The sequence below is a fragment of the Ischnura elegans genome, chromosome 7 (assembly GCF_921293095.1).
Source record: "Ischnura elegans chromosome 7, ioIscEleg1.1, whole genome shotgun sequence".
Taxonomy (NCBI): domain Eukaryota; kingdom Metazoa; phylum Arthropoda; class Insecta; order Odonata; family Coenagrionidae; genus Ischnura; species Ischnura elegans.
Genome location: NC_060252.1, coordinates 3,336,404 through 3,357,724, shown reverse-complemented (window position 1 = coordinate 3,357,724; position 21,321 = coordinate 3,336,404). Strand labels below are relative to the sequence as shown.

The following is a 21,321-nucleotide window of genomic DNA, read 5'->3' as shown; positions in this document are numbered from 1 at the left end:
ACTCTTGGCTCCACAAATGAACGTTGTTTAAGTCAGATGATAGAATTTCATAGTCAGAGTGATCACTAATTTCACGACAGATGACAGCGTCGTCAGCAAATAAACGTATTTTACAGCTAATTCAGGAGCAGAGGTCATTAACATATATCATGAACTACAGGGAGGCGATTATGCTTCCTTGTGGAACACCTGATGTTACTTTAACTACGTCAGGAACTACTTTTTGTTTATGATCATTCAGAAAGTCGCATATCCACTTTACCATGGTTTCGTTTAATCCGCATGACTGTAATTTGTATAAAAGTTTATTTTGTGGTACTGTGTTGAAAGCTATCTCAAAATCTAGAAATAATGCATCAACATGTCTTTTCGATTCCCCAGATTTGAGAACGTCGTGGAGAACGCCGTCATCGTCCTTCTGCGGTGTCAAATTTCAGTCCACTAGCGGTCGGAATCTCAGATGGCCTTGAGAGGCCTCAAGAGTTTTTTGTTACAAAAATGTATTGTGTTGGGTGGTCAGCCCCTCGGTTAGTGTCTTCTGCTCTGGATATTTCCTGAATTGGATTCCACTCGCGTTGTTTAGGGTCTCATGTCTTTCTCCACTCTGCACTTCAGTGAAAGCATCGGTGTATTGTAAATATAAGACTGCATTGTATAATTATTAAATTAGACCGCATGATGAGACTTATTCCATGTCGATAATCAATACTGCAAAACATAATAGATCGTAATGAGAATGCGAGAAATCGTGCATCACTTTTGTAAATTGCTGTGTAGCAATAGCTACGCTAAATGAAATTCTCATGAAATTTCTGTAGAGGAGAGTTTATTACCACTTCAATACACAGACTGGCCTTGGCAGCCGAGATGGCTTGTTTATATATTGGTGGCCAACTCTCAGGAACACTGTGCCAGAACTCACTCGAGCATCTTGGAATATATCTGGAACAGACCGAAAAATACCGGCCTGCACCAAAATTTGAAAGTGGGCCATCCGGTTGGGAGTCACAACCGCACATCCACCGGTCCAACACCTTGGTGTGGCATATGATGCACCACAGCTGCTTCCTTACTCTCTCTAGCGTTTGTTGTTGCCATCCATTGTAAAATTCATGTTTATAAAACGGCCTCTCTCTTTGCACGCGCTGTTGCACTACAAGGCTTGTCCTACTTATGAACCATTTTGTTTAAAATCTATGTAGGGGTTATGCAATAGAGTTTCAGCCATTGGAAAGTTCAAGGCAAAATACGATAGGCACAGAGTGTGACTCTTCCCGAAAGATTGAACAATCATCGGGGGAATCTAAGAGTCGTAGTATAATAACCACATCAAAAGTAACTACAGTAAACTCTTGATTTTACGAAGCAGGATTTTACGAAGTTTTCGATTATACGAAGTGATATTGCGGTCCCGGTGAAAAGCCTATGCTAAATACATGGCGCTATTCGATTATACGAAGTTTCGATTATACGAAATTTTTTGAATTTACGAACCTCGGCTCGGTCCCTAGGAGCAAATGGCATTCGTTTATACGAACTACGGCGAAAAAATTGCCAACAAAACTAGTTACGCCGGCGTAAGTAGCTAAAAAAATCAGCGCTTCCAACTGTGGTCCATCAAAAGTGCGAAATCGTAAATGATAATGTAACTTCGGAGAGAAATGGGTCGCCAAAAACCTCACTGTGGGAATTTAGGGGGAGTAGGAGTTCAGTTAAAATATCGCGGCTGACATTATGCCCCTATTTACGTGCCTGTTCGTAAACATAGCATCGACAATAATTCGTAGTTTAACATGTCAGGAAGGTCGCGCGGAGTATTTCGTACACCCCTAATTAACCCTTTGCACTGCTGTGAACGTACTTCGAAGAATACTTGACTACTTTTCGCCGAAGCACTTCGAAGGGTCCCTAATCCGGGACCCTTTCCTCGACGAGCTCACCCTCGCTGGCCCCTGAAACTGGGCTATTTTTTAATGCATTACCTGACGCAACCCTGGGTTTCAAAGGGCAAAGGTGCCATGGGGGAAAAAGAGTAAAGTGCGTGTTACTGTGGGGCTGTGCGTCAACCAAACGGGCACGGACAAAATAAGCCCGTTGTCATTGGGAAATTTGAAAGGCCACGGTGCTTAAAACATTTAAAATTGGAAGCCCTCCCCGTTTTTTACCATGCAAATAAAAACAGCTGGATGACCCGAGAAATTTTCCAGCAAACAGTTATACGTCTACAGAGAAAAATTGCTGGAGAGAACAGCAAAATTGTTTTAATAATGGATAATGCCACCGTTCATAAATACGTGGAAGATCTAAAATTGGCTAATGTTCGAGTCCTCTTTTTACCCCCGAACCCGACTAGCAAGTCCCAGCCCTTGGACCAAGGCATTATCCAGGATTTTAAAGTCCTATACCGGAAGAAGCTTGAGCGGTATTACTTGCGATGGATCGGTATGTATACATTCATCTATTTTGCTCATGTGCGTTTGGATATCGATTTAGATATTTTTATTCATGATTATCATTCTTTCAAATCTATTTGCTACTTTTATAAATGGGAACAGAAATTAATAACATCCCGAAATGGACGTTGATACATGCAATCCGCGCCATAATATCTTTTCGTGTATATATTGGCCTTTGTGAATGAACAACTTAAATATCTTAAGTACTGGGCTCTATTTACCGCCAATTTATATTTAAGGCTTCTCGTAATGAAGACGCACTTCCAAGTCTAACCATGAACTTTCTTCTCACGCGCTTCCCCGTTCTCCCATGCTGGGGTTCTGCGGGGTTCTGTCTTTCCAAAGCCGTCCCTTTCCTCCTGCCGCCTTTGGCTGATCTTGCTGACACCCACTTTACGCATCCCAAACCCCTCCTTCCCCAGCATTTCCCATTCACTCCCTCCCTAAGGAGACTGAGCTTGTGTGCGTCGCAAAAAAATACGGCCCCCAAAAGTAGACTGAGGCAGAGCTGAAGGCCATTTCCCCACCCTTCTTTGTCCTGCCCCCTCCACCAGTCCTTGTGCTGACCACACTTCTTCCCTCAGGCAATCCCCATCCCACTCTTATTCACCCCACCCACTGGGAACGTTCCCCGATTGTGGAGAAGGGCATGGTTCATCTTTACCTGCAACGGGGGGAAGTTATTAACCGGAGAGAGGCGGAAGAAGTATCTTCCACTATCGGGAAAATGGTGCCGCGCTTATAATTGTCTCTCTTCTTCTCAGCTGACTTTTCAATTGAAATTAATTTCTTTGCTCTTTCCACACTATATTTATTTACGATTATGGCACGACTATTTTTTAGTGCTAAAACTAAGAAAATCTTTTCTCTATGTCAATGATCCTTTGCCTAACTTTCAATACGGCGGAGAAAGGAACACGAAAACTAAATTCGGTGACGGTACAGGTTTTTGCGTGTCATTTTTTGGGAATTCACGCTAGCGAACCAATACTTAACCACGTTGAGAAATGATAAAACGTCTCTTGTAGGAAAACAATCAATGTGGATAATAACGTTTCTACCTATATTTCTCCGATACTGTAAGATGTTTCTCCTGTCGTTTTCCGGTTGGAACCTTGCTCCTGTCGGCATAAAAGGAGAGAAACATACTATATGAACAGGTCACCTCACACCCGGTATGAAGAATACAGTCCTGATGAAGAATTAAGTCTTTTATGGCAACGTCTGCGAAGATGATGGAACACAGTAGTCGGACGGAGAACTCAAACAGAATTTACTTCAAATATTCGCCAGAAGATAATCACATCCTACGTTATTTATGATCGTAATTGAATCTCAGTGAAAATATAGCACATTCTGCTGAAAATACGAAGTAACTCGAAATATTAACTTACGAAGGTTATTTTGGAAACGGGCTAAGACCCTTGTTTTTCTTTTTTTCTCGTCACTGGATGCTTTCCATTCATTGACACACGTCGACTTGCGTCGCGGATTTCGTATTCCATTCGGTGTGTTTCGCCGACTGTTGTGACACAAGTCAACAAACGGTAACGCACAGGAATAGGAGAGTTATAAACAAATGCCGCGAGTCGACACAAGTCGACGCGTGAGTCGCATGAATGGAAAGCACCCACTGAGCGATAGAGGGCGACATAAATGGCGGTTAGGCCGGCTGCCGCTAATATTCCGTGGGTGTCAGAAACAAATATCTATCTTTTGCATACTTAATAGTAGCTATTGGCTCCTAACCACAAATTTATTACTGTTAATTCTTATAATAAACATTGCAATTCATTATTTGATTACGTTTTCTAAAACTGGTCGGGAATTTCTTTAGCGATCGTTGATGTTGAAGTATGAACAAGAAATGGGAATTTTATGGTGGTATAATTATTTAACGATTTTTCACATCATAAATCGATAGCAAAAAGCCTTTTCTATGAATTATACCGAGAATAACCACCGAAAACATTTAAATAAGACCACTAAAGACAAAAAACGGCGGAAGAAACAAAAGCGAACATTTTTTTCGTGACTTATGAAAAAGGTTTGAATTTACGAAACTCGATTTTACGAAGTGCCAATTTTCCGGTCCCACTGACTTCGTAAAATCAGGAGTTTACTGTACGTACTATTTTCAGAAAACCACCCTCGGCCCTCCATCAGCTCATGCCTCGGACTTTTTTTGTTCCGAGATCACACAGACCATAAATCATTGCCTTCAAAGAAAAATATCAAATTACAAGAGATCAATTGAAGCGTGCATCATCCCTACTCTGACTCACCAACTGACCTTTTTTGGCCCACCTGCTTCAATTCTCTGTTAGACGACAAATGCTAGGTGAGTGACCTCCTGGGCCCGAAGATGTCTCGATAGCTTCGACAATTAGATGACATGCTCGAGATTTAAAAAAGAATTAGACCAAACGCACCACATTGCTGATGAATGATGATATATCTGTTTATTTTTCAGCTCAAATTTGATTGCCAGTAAGTTTTCTATTTACAATTAGATTGTACTAATATGCAGCATTGTCCAAACAGCACAATTTTCAAAGAAACAAGCGCTGCATTCACCCCTCAAACAGGTAGAGACGGATTGGAAACGCCAACTGCATATATCACATAATTCGCCCAGCTCCACTTTGAAGGCAACGACGTCACTGAAGCAAAATCTGACTTGTTCATCCTTAACTTCCTCATTCGTAACCTCGACGTAACTTGAAAGACGGAGGAGGTTTCACGCTCCTTTCCCACTCATTTACGTGCACGCTCATCTGCCGCCCATCACTTCCTCTCGAGATCGCCCCTTGTGTGGTCGTCTTGTTCAGTTCCCGCACCTCTTCGATTGCGAAGTCAATGTTATTCTAAACATTGTCATTATGTCGCAGGTTGTGCAGTTGCAATTTAATTCAATGATACATATTGATAGGGATGTGCAAGTGGCACTTTTTGACCTCGAGTCGAGTATGATAAATTCTGAACAATTCAATACAGCAATGCATTCACCAACAGATTCTCCTTATCCCAGCCCCTTGTGAGGTTTCTCTTCTGAATGCATAAAGGTAAAGATTATGAGGAACATTGATGGTTATTGTCAGAATTAGGAGATGAATGACAATTGATGTTAAACTTGAATTAATGAAAATTAATGCCTAAAACAGGTCCATAGACACAATTGAAATGAATTAACCTCAAGTATTATGATGACAAATTTAAGTAATACATTCAGCCAAACTGCTAGGGAGAGCCCTGGGTAAAGTTATTTGCACAGCTATAATAAAGATTACATACTACGTGAATGAATCATGTATTATTTGATCCTTTCATATTCTCATGCAGAAAAACCAATTATTCTATAGTCAAACCTCTTTATAATGAAATTCTAGGGACCAAAAAATTTTGTTGTATAGAGGTTTTTGTTATACAGAGGTATCCCTTTTACAGAAGTTATGACCCATTTTAATGTACTGAAATGCTTTTTAGCAAATAAAGGACTGATATCTATTCATAAATTCACTTAAATAAGATATGTTACCCACATAAATATGGTTAATTTTCTCAAATTTACTTTAAAAATGTAAAACTTTGATATGGCCTCATTGGCAAAGCAAGAACTTAAAGCCAATCACTAATTGAACAAAATCATACAAAGATTTGATAGGAGCACATTTAGGGACAAGTGTAATTGATATTTTTAATTATTTGTGGCGTTAACAAATAACTTTCTTTATTTCATTCACAAAATTGAAGAATTCTTTATAAATAATAATATGTTAAAACTTCAGGTAACTCTGAAATTCAAGAAGATATATCCCAGTCTTCCTGGTAACAGCCAGTTAAGAGCATTATTAAATATTAAAGATAATATCACAATACGTGGGCATTCCATGGAATTTATGGAATTTGTAAAACTAAAGAAAGCTTTAAAACAAGTAACTCAAATGCTCTTTAGCAGACACAAGACTGTGCAAACAAAAGGATAGTAATTAACAAACAGCAAATTGACTTGCATATAAATAATAACATATCCCACTATCAACATAAATAGAACTTAATAGAATTTAGATGGCTGATGCTCTCAAAAATAAAATAAAACTTGTTTTAAAAAATCTGGTAATTTTTTCTGAACGGTTCGCTTTCCTTCCAAGGACCATCTCACAAAAACATGCCGCAGTTGATCGAGAGAGACTAAATGCTCAACAGGTATATCTCTCTGTTTTTACAGCCATTGTCCTCTCAGGTAGCAGCCGATACATGAAAGCCGTCTCGTCGGCGTTGAATATACAGTAAAACCCCGTATTTGCGTTATCGGAATTTACGTTTTCCCGCAAATTGCAAGTTTTTTTCTGGGTCCCGTCATATTTCCTATCTCTCCAATGTAAATTGAACCCTGTATTTACGCAGTGTTTTTTTCGTTTTCCCGCCATGTGCATCACGACGTGCCGACAAAAAATTTTTTGCGTAGTAAAACAATTAATCGCGCATATCAGCCCTTAAAACTGTCTTTTGGCTTCCTTTTGCGCATTTTTATTTAAAAATCTAAGAGAGAAGACGTAATGAGAACTATTTTCGGGAAGAATTTGAATGTGGCGGGACAGAACGCCACTAACGTCGGAAAGTTGAACTACGTCATCTCGTTTTCTGTCAGCGGCAAAAAGATTCACGATATGAAAGTAGGTGTATTGAGCAATCGAGCTATGTATTAATTATAATGCAAGAACTCCTGAAGGAAATTGATAATAATCATGTAGTCGATAATTTGATACGAGAGTTTGAAAGGAAACCAGACGTGATAAATGCCGGAACTATCTTGACCGACAACTGAGATCATTTGCGCTGACTTCATTCAACAGTTGCGTAGCAATTATGGGTTAATTAAATACTTAAAAAAAAAACTTATTTAAACTTGAATTATCCCATTCAAATAGCAGTGTATCGCAAACTATTGTAACTTTCAAAAATTATGAAGTCCCATGACAGTTTGTACTACGCACTTGATCGCCGAGGAGTAGGTCAGATACTCGTGTGCTGCCGAGTTACCCTCAACTCGTACGGGAAATAGAATTGATCCGGCTTGAAAATGGAAATTCGGGGTGAAAAACGGACATTTTTAATTGATGAGAAAATGAAAATTATAGAGATAGTTGATTCCCACACCGGAACCCGCATCTATTCAAACGCTGGCGACTCGAATGTTGGGACTGGCAATCCGTTCGGATTCCCAGTCTCAACATTCAATACCGTGGTGAAAAATTGCGATGCCATTGTAAAATATGCAAACCAGTTCGGACATTTATCAAAAAAAGAGAATATATATGAAGAATTCAGGTAAGTCAGGGACATTTGATCAAGTGTCCCAGCAAATGGTGTCATCTAAAGGCCTGTTTACATAGTACATTAACCTGCACAAGTTAATGTCTAAATTATGAACACGAAAATGCACCGTGTATTCACCCAACTTGTGCATATATGCACGAACAGAAAATAGAACCTGTTCAAATTTGGTTCATGCATTCATAGTCGGATTTTGGGGAAGGGGACGTGCCCCCCCAGATGCTTAAAAAAAGAGACAAAATTTGAATACGGTTATCATAGGAGGATCTATGGGGGGGGGGGGGCACGTGCCCCCCCAGACACTTAAAAATATGCAAGATTTTTAATACGGTCCGGTTATCATTGCGTTCATTTTGTATAACGTGGTATCATTGTGCCCCCCCCCCCCCCCCCCACTCCAGATCAAAATCCTGGATACGGCATTGCTTGTGCCCCCCAGAAAGAAATCCTGGATCCGCCCCTGATGGTCATCATTATGTTCGCTTTGTTTTGTGTATTACTCAAGGAGGCTCAATCATTTAATTCAATAAGAATAACTTTGATATAAAAATAAAGAGAATTTTGTAAAGTCATTGTTATATCTTGTTTTTAATCTCAATTAAGACAAGATCTTTTGCCTGTCAGGCCCTCTGTGCCCCTCCCAGAAAAAAATCCTGGATCTGCCCCTGTCTACATTCATACATGTCCCGTTCCGGTCCACAAAAATCATTCATGCAAGCAGAAATTAACTCGTATGTGTTAATGTATCGTGTAAACAGGCCCAAAGGCCCTTGAGTAAAAGTATTTCCCCACAAGATTGGGAATCGAAGATTCCACGGCATCTATAATGGTTGGTTAGAAAGAATCAAAAATAGGTACAATCTTGTATATAAGATGGTGAGTGGTGAAAGCAAAGATGTTAACATAGAGACAGCAACTCATTGGAAAGAAACTGAATATATTAGAGTTCTGGAAGGTTACAGCCCAAAAGATGTTTTCAGTGCAGACAAAACAGGATTATTTTTTAATTACAGTCTTTATATCAACTCACCAACCTGTCTGTTTGTCTGGTACAAATCTTGTAACTGAAATTTGACTCACTTCCTGTGAAGCAAAAACGCTGAAATTTTGCACACTTCTTCATTTCCAATGACAATACATGAAAATATAACTTTTTCTCTCCAACCACCCCCCAGTCAACCTATAGCCCCCCAAAACATGTTTTTGATCAAAGAAGTTCCAAATGGTCGATTTTCGTGTTTTGCGACCACAATAAAAGTTATCCACCATAAAATTTCCCATCGACTCAGCCCTAGCTTGGGGGATTCGTCTTGCTTTACTCGGCGAGACCCCCGCTTTCGAAAATTTTTCAAAGTCCCTCCGTCGTCTCGGGTCCGGCTTCGGACTTGGAAAAATTTCGTCCGAATTCCGTCGTCCCAGGTCCGGACTCTGGACTGAAATTTTTCGGCACTTAGATTTTTTTCGAAAATCGTCAAAAAATTTTTCTTCCCTTCGAGCGCCTGCAGATTCGTAGTAATAAATATAGTGACTTTTTTAATACGTCACTTTTGGTTTTTCGGGGTCACTGAGTTTTTTTGCTTTGCGTCATATATAAACGTTGCTCATCCCCTGTAATCTAAATATAAAGGCTGGTTTTAAAAAAAAAATTTTTTATAAGAGCTTATATTTGCTGCCAGCAAAAACACTGTGCTTCAGAGGGAAACAGTGTTATGGAATAATGCTTAGTGAACAATTAAAAAATTAACATTTCCAAAGCCAGTATATGAATAAAAGTGAAAATTCTCTATTTCCCACGATTTGCATTTTCCCGCAGTTTACACTTTTTTTCTTGGGTCCCTAGAAAAGTGTAAATAAGGGGTTTTACTGTATTTTACGGGGGAAAACTCACCATAATCTCCTTTAATTTTCCACTCTGCCTCTGAGCAATGGAATCTGCCGGTGCAGACATCTCTTCTCCAGATATTCCCTTGCACAAAATATTGTGGCGAGTGCGAAACTTTTTAAGCCAGCCTTGTGATGCGCAAAATCCGTCTTCACCTAAAGTCACGGCCAATTGCTTGGCTTTCTGGCAAATTAGAGGTCCAGTGACAGGGATATTCAAACTTCGTATTTGTAAAAACCATTTAAATGTTGCTTCATCCATCTTGTCATAAGTTGTGGCCCATAATCGCTTCCTCGTGGGATTCACAGCGTTGTACATGGTGCTTATTTCTATTTTGTTTCTCTTTTTTAAAATTGTTGTCAATGAAGACGGCGATATGCCGTACTTCTTGGCCACGTCCAATTTCTTCATTCCTGTGTCAACGTCTTTTAAAATGGCAATTTTCTGCTCGAGAGTGAATTGCTTTCTTTTTGGTGGCATTCTGTGAAGTCCCTATGAGTTGGAAAATATTTGATAAAGATCCCCAAAATTAACCATAAAACACATTCTGATGGACTGCTAATGGTACCTTTCAACTTTTCGTTCACTACTACGAAGATTCTGAGACTTGACAATATATTAAACTGTTAGAATACGTTATAAACAAAATAAGCAGCGCCTGGGTGGAATTCGAATAGGCGTTGCCAAGGTATTGTTTATGTTGATGTAACTTTTTCTCTTGTTCGCAGTGGATGCGTACGTTATAACCTCTTATAGATAAAAAGTGTTTGTTGTGCGGCCTTGGGATATAGAAGACGAATAAAATAGTTTAAGACGTAAAGAAGATTTTTTTTCGTTTTTGACAGATTATGAGACTTAAACACGTGTTGATGCGAAGCGAAGTTTTTCTTTTGATGGTGTGAACGGCGAATACGTTTGAGGTTAGAAGAAGTGAACCCCATAATTGTTCTTTGTAAGTTCGGAATCATCAAAAATGGCGGAAGAAAAAAAGACGTGTATCCCAATACTCGACAGCGATAATTACGATGTATGGGCTGTAAGAATTGAAGCTTTTTTAATGAAGAAAGATTGTTGGGAAGCGGTAAAAGGTTTCCATCCATACATAACATTCGGCAGTGATGGAAACGAGATAGAAATGGAAGACGAAAGCCAACTCCCACCACAAGAGGTTAGGCGCCGTCAGCGACAAAATCAACAGGCCAGAGCCATTATCATACAATACGTAGATGATTCATTTTTGGATGATATCGTGGGACTGGACCTAGCGAAGGATATGTGGGAGGCATTAAGAGACATGTGCACCACTTACGACGTGTTCCAGGAGATAATGTTCCTAAAGGAAATGGTAAATACCGAAAAAACGGAAGACCTTTCCATGATGGAGTACATGAGCAAGATCCAGAATTACAACCGTAAAATTACTAAGTGTGGCATTAATCTCCCGGATAGAGCACTGGCTGCGTTCTACCTCATGGGTCTGCCTCGAGAAAAATATGCTGGGTTTATACGAAGTATTTACAGAACAAATGAAGGAGACATAACATCCAAATATGTTAAGTCCCAAGTCCTGCTAGAAGAGAAGAGAATGAAAAATGAGGATTACGCGAAGACAGAAGAACACAAGGTTCTCAAGGTAAAGAAGAAGCCAAACAGACCTAAAATAAGCAGTGAAAATAAATCACAAAATGCTCCAAAGAAACCTATTGGGAGGAGATACATTTGTTTCACATGTGGAAAGGAGGGGAATACTGCAAGATTTTGTCCTGCCATACAGAAGCAAGATGAAGAAGAGAAGAAGTCAACAGCCATCGTGTCCAGGGAATTCGTGTCGCTCTGCGCGAAAAGGAAAGTACCTGACGGCCAGGGAGTGTGGTTATTGGACTGTGGTGCTTCAGATCACATGTGCCCGCGAAGAGAACTATTTCACCACCTTGAACCAATGGAAGGAGAAGTAGAGGTTGGTGACGGCACCCCTTTAAGAATTGAAGGCAAGGGAAGTGTGATGCTGAAAATATCGGACGAATGCGGAGGTAAAGATGTGGAACTTAAGGAAGTTCTCTATATACCAGCACTACAAGATAGCCTAATTTCGCTAGGGCAAATCGAGGAGAAAGGTTGCAAGATAGAGACCTTCAACGGCGTAGCAAATATCTATCTTAGGGAGAAACTAATTCTCAGGGCAGTAAGAGTCGCTCGACTTTACTATGTGTCAACTGTGGGAGGCATCAGTATACCGGAGATTAGTGAAGAATTTAACAATATGGGGAAGAAGGCTTCCAGAGTTTCTTTTGCAAAGAGGCACACACACCTTGAACCAATGGACCGGGAGAAGAGGTTGGCTGAAGTAGAAATGCTGGAGACATCGCTTCAGGAGGCAGAGAAAGAGGCCAGCGATTGGAAAAGGAAAGCAGAAGTTAGTAGGGCAATATCAGCGGCTGACCAGGCTGAAATGGATGCCTTCAAAAGTCGTTTGTCCACAGTAATGGCCAAGGGTGACCAGCTAATGCTATTCCTCAATGAGTGTTTGAAGAGCAAAGATAGTACTATTAAGGAGAAAGAATTAGAAATGAAGGCAATGGCAGAAGAACATAGGAAAGAAAAGAAAAATTTAACGATGCAGCTGATGAAAGAGCAGGCAAAAGTCAATAATTTGGAAGATACACTGGAGAAGAAAAATATGATGGTAGAAAAGTTACAAGAAGCCCTACATAGCATGAATTTTTCTCAAGGCTCAAATGATAACTCACTGGTAATTGCCGCAATGAGATCCGGAAATTTCAAGTCCTCGGAGTTCACTTTAAGAGCCATGATGCAGGCTGCTGAGGCTGAAAAGCTCCGATTAATGGAATTGATGACTGTATTGAATAAACGCCTGAAGGAAGAGCAATCACAGATAGACTACGCCTTGAAACAACTGGAGATGGAAAAACGAAAGCAGGAGAAGACGATGACTTGAGAGGAGCTCGAGGCGAGAGGTGGAGAGCCAGAGGAGGTGACACCCATCCAGGGGCCAGGGGAGGTAATCATCGCCTGTGAAAATGAGCCTGCCTATGAAGGAGTAGCGGAAGGTGGTCTACCACATAGGTCTCAGAGACAGAGGAATCCCAAGACCTGTCCCTGCTGCAGAAGGTCCAGATAGCAACATTCCGGAGGATGCAGAGGAGGCACTGAGTGGACCAGATGCGGAGAAGTGTCATTATAACATATATCAAGAAGTATTATTAAATATGATTATATGTCATATATCAAGAAGTATCATTATATCAGGGAGATAGTAAAAACAGTGGAGGTTTCATTCCAGTTAGTCAGACCAAAAGATAATGTCGCTGATATGTTGACAAAGCCACTGTAAGGAACTAAGGCAAAAGAATTTTGTAAGATGTTAAATCTAAAGGAGTGCTAAGAAATTTATATTTCAAATTATTATTTTGTCAATCCCGAGGGGAGGTGTTAGAATACGTTATTAACAAAATAAGCAGCGCCTGGGTGGAATTCGAATAGGCGTTGCCAAGGTATTGTTTATGTTGATGTAACTTTTTCTCTTGTTCGCAGTGGATGCGTACGTTATAACCTCTTACAGATAAAAAGTGTTTGTTGTGCGGCCTTGGGATATAGAAGACGAATAAAATAGTTTAAGACGTAAAGAAGATTTTTTTTCGTTTTTTGACATTAACGTCACTTTTAAAAGAGTTATTGCTCCCGAGGACTTTCATCTGCTAACTCAGCATGTGAAACTACGCAGAAATAGCCAATATCGTCAGTAATCGATAGGTCGATAGTTTCAGTCGATACCTACGTAATCGAGCCACTGCTGACGGCCGTCAAGTGAAAACGAAATGCAGACGATGCTAAAATGAAAAATATAGGTAATTGTACTTTGTTAGCTACAATGATCAATCACATCGCGACAACCTTTAATCACATCCAAATTATTAAACTTATTTCTAGGAAACAAATTCATGGATTCAGCGATGAGGAAAAAATTGAAATACCGTATATGTCTGAATATAGTCGCCCCTTTTTTCCAAAAATGACCGTGATAAAAGTTAAGGGGGGGTACTATATTCAAACCCATTTTTTTAATTTTTTCCCGAAACTCAAGCCTCACAATTAGGGGGGGGGACTATATTCAGAGGGGGACTATATTCAGAGGAATACGGTATGTACTCCCTTTTCGAAAAAATTAATGCGTCTATCTCGAGCGCAAATGATATTAATGAAATGGAGGATACGTAATCACAAACTTCATTATTTCGCTCTAAAGAGGTAAAATAATTGACTCGGGGCCAAAAGTTTATTTCGTTCTAGAGAAATTTTTGCTGTACAGAGGTTCGTTGTACAGAGGATGAAAATACACATAACTTATGGGAAGAAAATCGGGACCGTAACTTTTTTTCGCTGTATAGAGAACTTGTCTTCTACAGAGGTTCGTTCTAAAGAGGTTTGACTGTACATCCTCAGGCAGCAGGTTTTGACATCTCCACGTCACAGTATTGCAGAAAATTGTCTTTCGCTACAGACTTGTGTGGTAGGACAAGTACTTTCCTGCCAAAATTGAAATATTTTGGAACCTAAGGAAGTTTTATTAAAATCATATTAATGATTTTCATGGATCTTGAATCTTCATAGAATTTAAGCGAACGAACTAAAGAACTTAGCTTTGTGTTTGTAGAATTCTATATTTCCCATGTTGTTCAATCAACCTTAACAGCTCTTGATTTTTAAGTTCAAGAAAGAAACTAATCGCATCAAATGAAAAACAAAAATTAACATCGAACTTAAGCAGCAATTAAAAAGGCTAAAAGATTATTCCACCACTAATGAGGTCAAACACTGGGAAAAACCAGCATTGTCCCCAAAAAAACCTAAAATTTACATATTTTTCTCTCTTTTAGAAATCTTTACAATTTTTTACATATTCTCTCAGCGTTTCAGTAAAGCAAGTAGGGTACAAAAGTATTGCATAAGAAAGTAGTTGGTGATACAGTGGTCCATTCTGATTACTCTGACTACGCCGCCTGGTCGGAAAGCAATTGTTTGCTGCAGGCGATGAAAATGTATTAGGTGCCCACATCGACAACTATAGAGCATTCAGCAAGCTGAAACTCCCACACCAAGGCATTAGAATGACTTATCAACTTTAAAAACTATATTACTACATGATTTTCATGATAGCCCTTCCTGTAGGCAGATTGCTGGACCTACTAGCCTCAAAAGCTCAGTAACCGTAACTACTCGACTGACATTGATAATGCTACACAAAACACCCGAGTCGTGTAGCAACTACTCGACTCGACTCAAATTTTCAAGTACTCGCACATCCCTATATATTGATAAAAATGTACTTAGTTGTGTGGAAACAATTTATCGAGATAAGGAGACCTCAACGCATGCCATGTGCGTGCACAATGGCGTGACACTATCGCAAGGAAGAGCAAAATCCACCTTACCACTAATTGAAGCATTTGCGGGTGAAAAATAAGTCGGCAAGCGATGAGAAAGTGACAAAATTTGGGGAAAACATGCGTGAGGAAAATCTGAATGCTGTCAAATAACTTGAAACCTCATAAAAATGATTTTAAATCAGTTATGATATTAAAATGTGCATGAAAATGTAAATAGCATTCCTTTGATTGCATGAACCCAGAAGAAACTTGAATAAACTTGAGTTTTATAGCAGGTAATTAAAAATGCATATGGATCCGAAAATATCCGAAGATCCGACATCTGAAATGAAGTATCCAATCCAGATCCAAAAAAAATTCGTCCATCCCCATGGTTCCCACCCAAACTTAAATATAAAATTCATGGATTTTCCAGGTTTTCACAGTCTAGATGTCGTCAAATTCACGGTTTTAAGATAAACTATTTCTGGCAGAAATATTGATCGTGTAACGATCATCGGCCGCGTGTTAACTAAAAATTTTACAAACGCGACAGATGCTGTGAATGCAAATGCAGCAATGAAAGTGCTCTCTCTCTCTCCTGACGTCACTAGCAAAATTCAGCTCCGGCTTAAGTTTGTGAGCGGGAAAATGGAGGGACCAGGGTGCCAGGGTAATTAAGAAGTGTCAGAATTTTTGCCAGGGTTAATGAACACTTTCGTTACCAGTCTTCCGGCTTTGGTAAAGGCTTAAGGTCAATGTGTCATCACGGCACATGGACCAACAATTGCGCTTAGAACATACGTGTGCAGATAAATGCGTGGACAGTGTCTGTCTGCGCGTGACTGACCTTCAAACATGATCGACATTTCAATTTTTCTTTTGCTCTCTCAATCGTAGTTCTAAAATCAAGTTTAAGTGATTTTTAAGGCTATATGACGGAATTCACAGCTTTTTCCAGGTTTTTGCACAACTTATAAATGAAAAATCACAATATATAGTCACTTTTGTCTGTGCATCAGTTTGTAGTTAAATAGCTTAGTATCCAAGGTATTCACTGAGGGCTATCTCTGTGAAAGCTAATACATATTTCAGTTACACTAGAGTTAAATTTTTTTCCCAGTAGTGGTAATTCCATGTTTTCCTTTTAAATCCAACAGCCGTTGGTTCACACGTTCAATGTCTTTCTCCGAGAAGTAATACATTCGTCCTGAGCCTCTTGTGGAAGGAGTTTCCACATAACAAATGACATTATTTACAGGAACATTGCAAGTATCTTCTTTCTAGTGATTGTCATACAAGCAGGCCACAAAAGAATTAGTACAAATTTTTGTCAAAATTTCTTCCCAACTTGACTTAATCAAGAAATTGTGGACAGAACTGTACGTGGTATCAAAGCCAATTTTTTTTGTCGCAATAATGTTTTTTGAAATTGGTATAATAGAATGGTAGCTACGAGTACCTGGGATTGTTTTTGCATGGCACCAGCGAGTTTCTAATTGTTGCCGAATCATTAATAGTTGTTCTTTTTTTTAAACGTAAAATGAAATTTTATCCACTTTGTACTTGCAGAACTCAAACACCTTTTCAATGGAAGTCATTGTGTTACCCAGATCCCACTGAAGGCTTTCTCTTGTAAGAATGTGCTAAACTGTTCTGCCTATCCCATCACATGGAGATTTCCCATGACTAGTTGCAAAAAATGACCAAGAAGCATGCAAGTCAAAGTCCAGGTGATGATGGCACAGGTTTATAAAGTTTTTACAGTTCTTATATTGGCCAGCACAACCATCACTGAAATTTTGCACTTTCTTTACTTCAGGGAACTTTTCCTATAAAAATTGAGTGACTATTTTTTGCATTTCAAATACAAAATCTAATCATGTTCTAGATCATCAGAAAATACACAAAAACTTGACACACAGTGATCTTTATTCAGCTGTCCACGAGTATAAATTACCATCCTGATTCCAGTGATGACCCTGAACCTCATCTTGTATTACATAATGGTAGTTTTCACTGAAATCCAGCAAAACAATGGCTTCATCTGGCTGTAGGTTATTTTTTAGTTCTTTTAGGTATCTCGCCTGGGATTTGTTTATGAAGGAATGTTGGAGAAGTTTTTCCAGATTGTTCACCCAGACTATTGATGTATTCATCCAGAGTCACTGTTAACCTAATTTGTTGGGTTTGATCTGTTGTCAACCATGCACTGTATGTCACTTCATCTTCAGGGTCCCATTCCTCAAATTTACTTTTCAGATGTTCCTTCAGTCGTTTGTCAGACATACATTCTGAACAGTGCCGTAACATGCAATTCCTGTTATCTTTGGAACATACCAAGTAGTCAAATAGGTCGTTGTAGGTCTCCTCTATAGAGCATGCGTGGAGAAGAAGTGATGCATTCTGATGGATAGCACAGACACACACAGAATGGATTCCAGAGGAGCCTGCCAACACGCACCACTTAGGTCGCAACAGCCAAAATTTGTAAACCCTATTTTTACATGTGGGAATTCAAATTAAAAAGCTGCATACAGCTCATTTAGGTGACTTAGAAGTAACCTCTTTTGCTTGTGGACATTTTTGGACACACTCACCTTATCTTTCATTCCTGGCGATAAGGCGTGAATACTCGTCATTTTGGTAAAATGACTGAACTAAGTCCACTGCAGTTTGTTCTATGTTTTTGCCCCTCCTTGAATCTGGTATGGCTATGATGCCTTTCATTCTTAGAATTCCCTAGCATGCCGAATTGTATATTCACTAACATTAATTTCGGTGTTAGTGTTAGTAGCTGAATTATCTCTCGCTGACTGTCTGCTGTCAGCAGTTTTCCTTTTAGTAACCCAACTAGCACATCCATATCACTCGCTTTATCAAGAACTTCTAAATCATGCTCTGGAAGGAAATCTTTATCCAGTACTTAAAAAACCTTTTTGTTCAAAGTAGAACAACATTAATGAAGTAAAACACATTCGTGAAGTTTTTTGTCAATACAAAATGGAGAAAGTTAACTTGTATTGACATGTATCCTGTATTTTGATGTGTTTTATAAAGCAACAATCAAGTTTTCCCCAGCAATGATGGGTAAGTGCTATGAATTCCTTAAAATATTCTACTTCAAAAATATATGCATGTAACTGTTATGTATGCTGACGATACTTCTAATCTCTTATCCGCTAGTACTCTACCTCTCTTGGATCATTTGGCCTCGATTATAAAAGATGAGATGTTGCTGTGGTGCCACCTTAACAGAATGGTTCTGAATGAGGCTAAAACCACTTGTATTCTCTTTCGCAACAAGTTCTCTCATGAGATTCCTACTCTGCCTCCTCATTCGGATTTCTCCACCTCGTCCACCGTAAAATTATTAGGTCTACAGCTTGATGACACTCTTGACTGGTCAACTCATGTTTTTGAAGTTAATAAGAAAATTTCAGTAGGTATTCATATGATAAGGAAACTCTCTCCTCTTGCTTCTATATATGTTCTAAAAGCTGTGTACTTTGCCAAAGTACACTCACTATTGTCATATGGTATCATGTTTTGGGGTAACTCCCCTACTGCAGCTAAAGCCTTCTCTTTACAGAAACAAGCCATTAAGGCCATCTGTAAAGTTCCAATACGAACAAGTGGTCGGCCACTGTTTGTGTCCCTCAGGATCCTCACACTTCCATGTGTTTACATTCTCTCATGTGCCATGTTTGTGAAGTGCTATCCGTATTACTTCCGTGTTAACTCTGATTTTCACAGTCACAACACTAGATCAAAAAGTGACATTCACAGTTATCTGTATTCATTTAGACAATGCCAGATGGGACCATATCACTCTATTGCTACAATCTACAATAGGCTTCCCTCTGATATGAAATCCCTTTCTTCAAAAAAGGTTTTTAAGAATAGATTGAGAAACTTGCTATGTAACAAAGGTTATTATAGTGTCCAAGAATTTTTTAATGATATTTTATAAATGTTATTAGTGTTCACGAATTTTTTTTTGATATTTTGTAATCTGTGTTTTGTGATTCTTTTATGTCTCTCTGTATCTTGACGAAACCCATGGATAATTGTATCCCTACGGAGTTAATAAATATTATTATTATTATTATATTTTTCTTATCGGGAGAAAAACAACCTGCACACAAACAATGTTTTAATTTTTGAACGTATTATGTACTAGATTCATGTTGTAAACATTTGCTTAGATATAGAAAACAGTTAACACAAGCATTTCATCATACTTGAAGGAGGACCCAACACTGACTACCAGTCGTGAAAAGGGATTTTTTTTGCAAAAATTTTTTTTAACAACAAAGCAATCACAAAGCCATGAATTTTATTTTTACAGGTGGTGGGTCATACCTTAAGGAATATTAGAAAAAATAATTTAGCTTGACTCAGAAATTGCCTCAGGTCAAAATTTGATGTTTTATAGAACCATGTTTTTGACGCAAAATTTTCTGAAACATATGACTTTAGAGAATTTCCAATATTCCTTAGGATATTTTTCAATTAGTTTTTGGAATCCTCATGACTTCTATAGTAAACCTGCAAATTTTCATAAGAATCGGATGAAAACTATAGCTGAGACAAATTATTTCCCTCTGCAGGTACAGTCACTTTCAAAAGTAGGTCCCCACGGCCAGCGCGAGCAACTACGTTTTTCTCGGAGGTCGAACTTCGGGTATTGGCTATGCCTTCTGTGTCTTGAACGGGCCAGTTTGACTTACTCTCACCGTCCGCGCAAGTCTTCCCGAGGCATTCTTCACTATTCCTAAATTCTTCGCGACTTCCCCGACTCCCAGTGCCACAACACAAGGCGAAGCATATGTTCTCAGTCATAGGATTCCCACCCTGATAGTATTCTGAGATGGATATTCCGAGTAGTCTGGCTTGTACTAAAAAATAACGAGACGTATCTGCGTCGCAACGCACATATGAGGAAGAAACGAAAATTGTAATTTACGTCTGAAAGAGTATTCAAAAAGTTTCCTACAAAATAACCTTCTAGATTATACCTTTAACGCATTATTACCAACACCATCAATATATATTGCTCTATGTTTAAGTATTTCAAACACACTGTTTGGCGCATTCATTATTCCTAACCATTTTCTTAGGATACATATGTTTACCACGGTTTATACTACATTTTTCTACGTGTCTCATCACGCGAGAAATCAAAAATATTAATGTGCGCTAAATTGTAATGTTTAATTCTGTATCATATTTATTCCAGTCGTTACTAACATATCCCATATGAACAAATATTTAAATAATGCTTTATACATTCGAGGTATCAGGAAGTAATTAACCGACATCTTTATGTTCATCGAAAGTTTGAATGTCTTAATGGTTACCATAAATATATTTTCTATAAAGAAAATACCAACGGAAGCATTAATTACATGACTTGTGTGCCTATTTCTTACCATTTAAAGGCATATTAATACTATATGTTTTATCTTTGCCCCTTCATTGAGAGGTTAACCTAAGTCTTCAAGGTCTTTAAGCGGGCACAATGATTCGTAAAATCTTCAATTCAGAAGGGCAGGTAAATGATGTTTTTCTATGACCACCATAACTGGTTGACTCACCATCATAACTCCACGCACATGTTGCTTGTACTGTTTTTCTTAAAAAAATGAACAATATTAATGTAAGAGTATTTCCCATAAACAAAAGGACAACACTTCCTACGACGCATTATGGTCTAACAGCCTGCCATTTCACTTGATGCCAATAAATATCTCGCTGCTTCTTTTAGTGAAAATTTATGTTTACCTTAAAAGCAATTCAATAAAATTTAAAGACAATCCAATTGCTTATTCGAAAAAATACTGCAAAATTATCTTCTCCCATAAAAAATTGCCGTACCGGTAGTTTTGACCAGTAAAAATTTAAAAACTTCTTCTGATTTTCTATTCACAGTATGGGAATAAGTTGCGTTATTCAAAATGTAGGCACAACTTGTAGTCCGAATAATCTACTACTTGGGGAGTGACTGCTATTTAACTTGTAAACATTGAAAAAATGTCTGAAAATCTTTAACCGCCGGCATGGATGAACGCGATGACGGATGGTAACCGTGACGCAAATGACAATATTTCCATAGGCGTATACATTTACGTATTTTTCACCAGGCGATGTGAAGAAAAAATATTGGAGTAACATGCTCGAAATGCTCCGAAAATTTATTTGCACAATATGTTTTGTATAAGTTTACCAAACTATACAGATGTCTCCTCTCTTCCTCGTG

General features: G+C 38.7%; 1 protein-coding gene across 1 annotated transcript in view; it reads right to left on the bottom strand.

The window, feature by feature from the left end:
• Window positions 1-21,321, bottom strand: part of LOC124161873 (N-alpha-acetyltransferase 15, NatA auxiliary subunit) — a 215,476-nt gene that overhangs the window by 141,209 nt on the left and 52,946 nt on the right. The gene's annotated exons all lie outside the window — the stretch shown is intronic.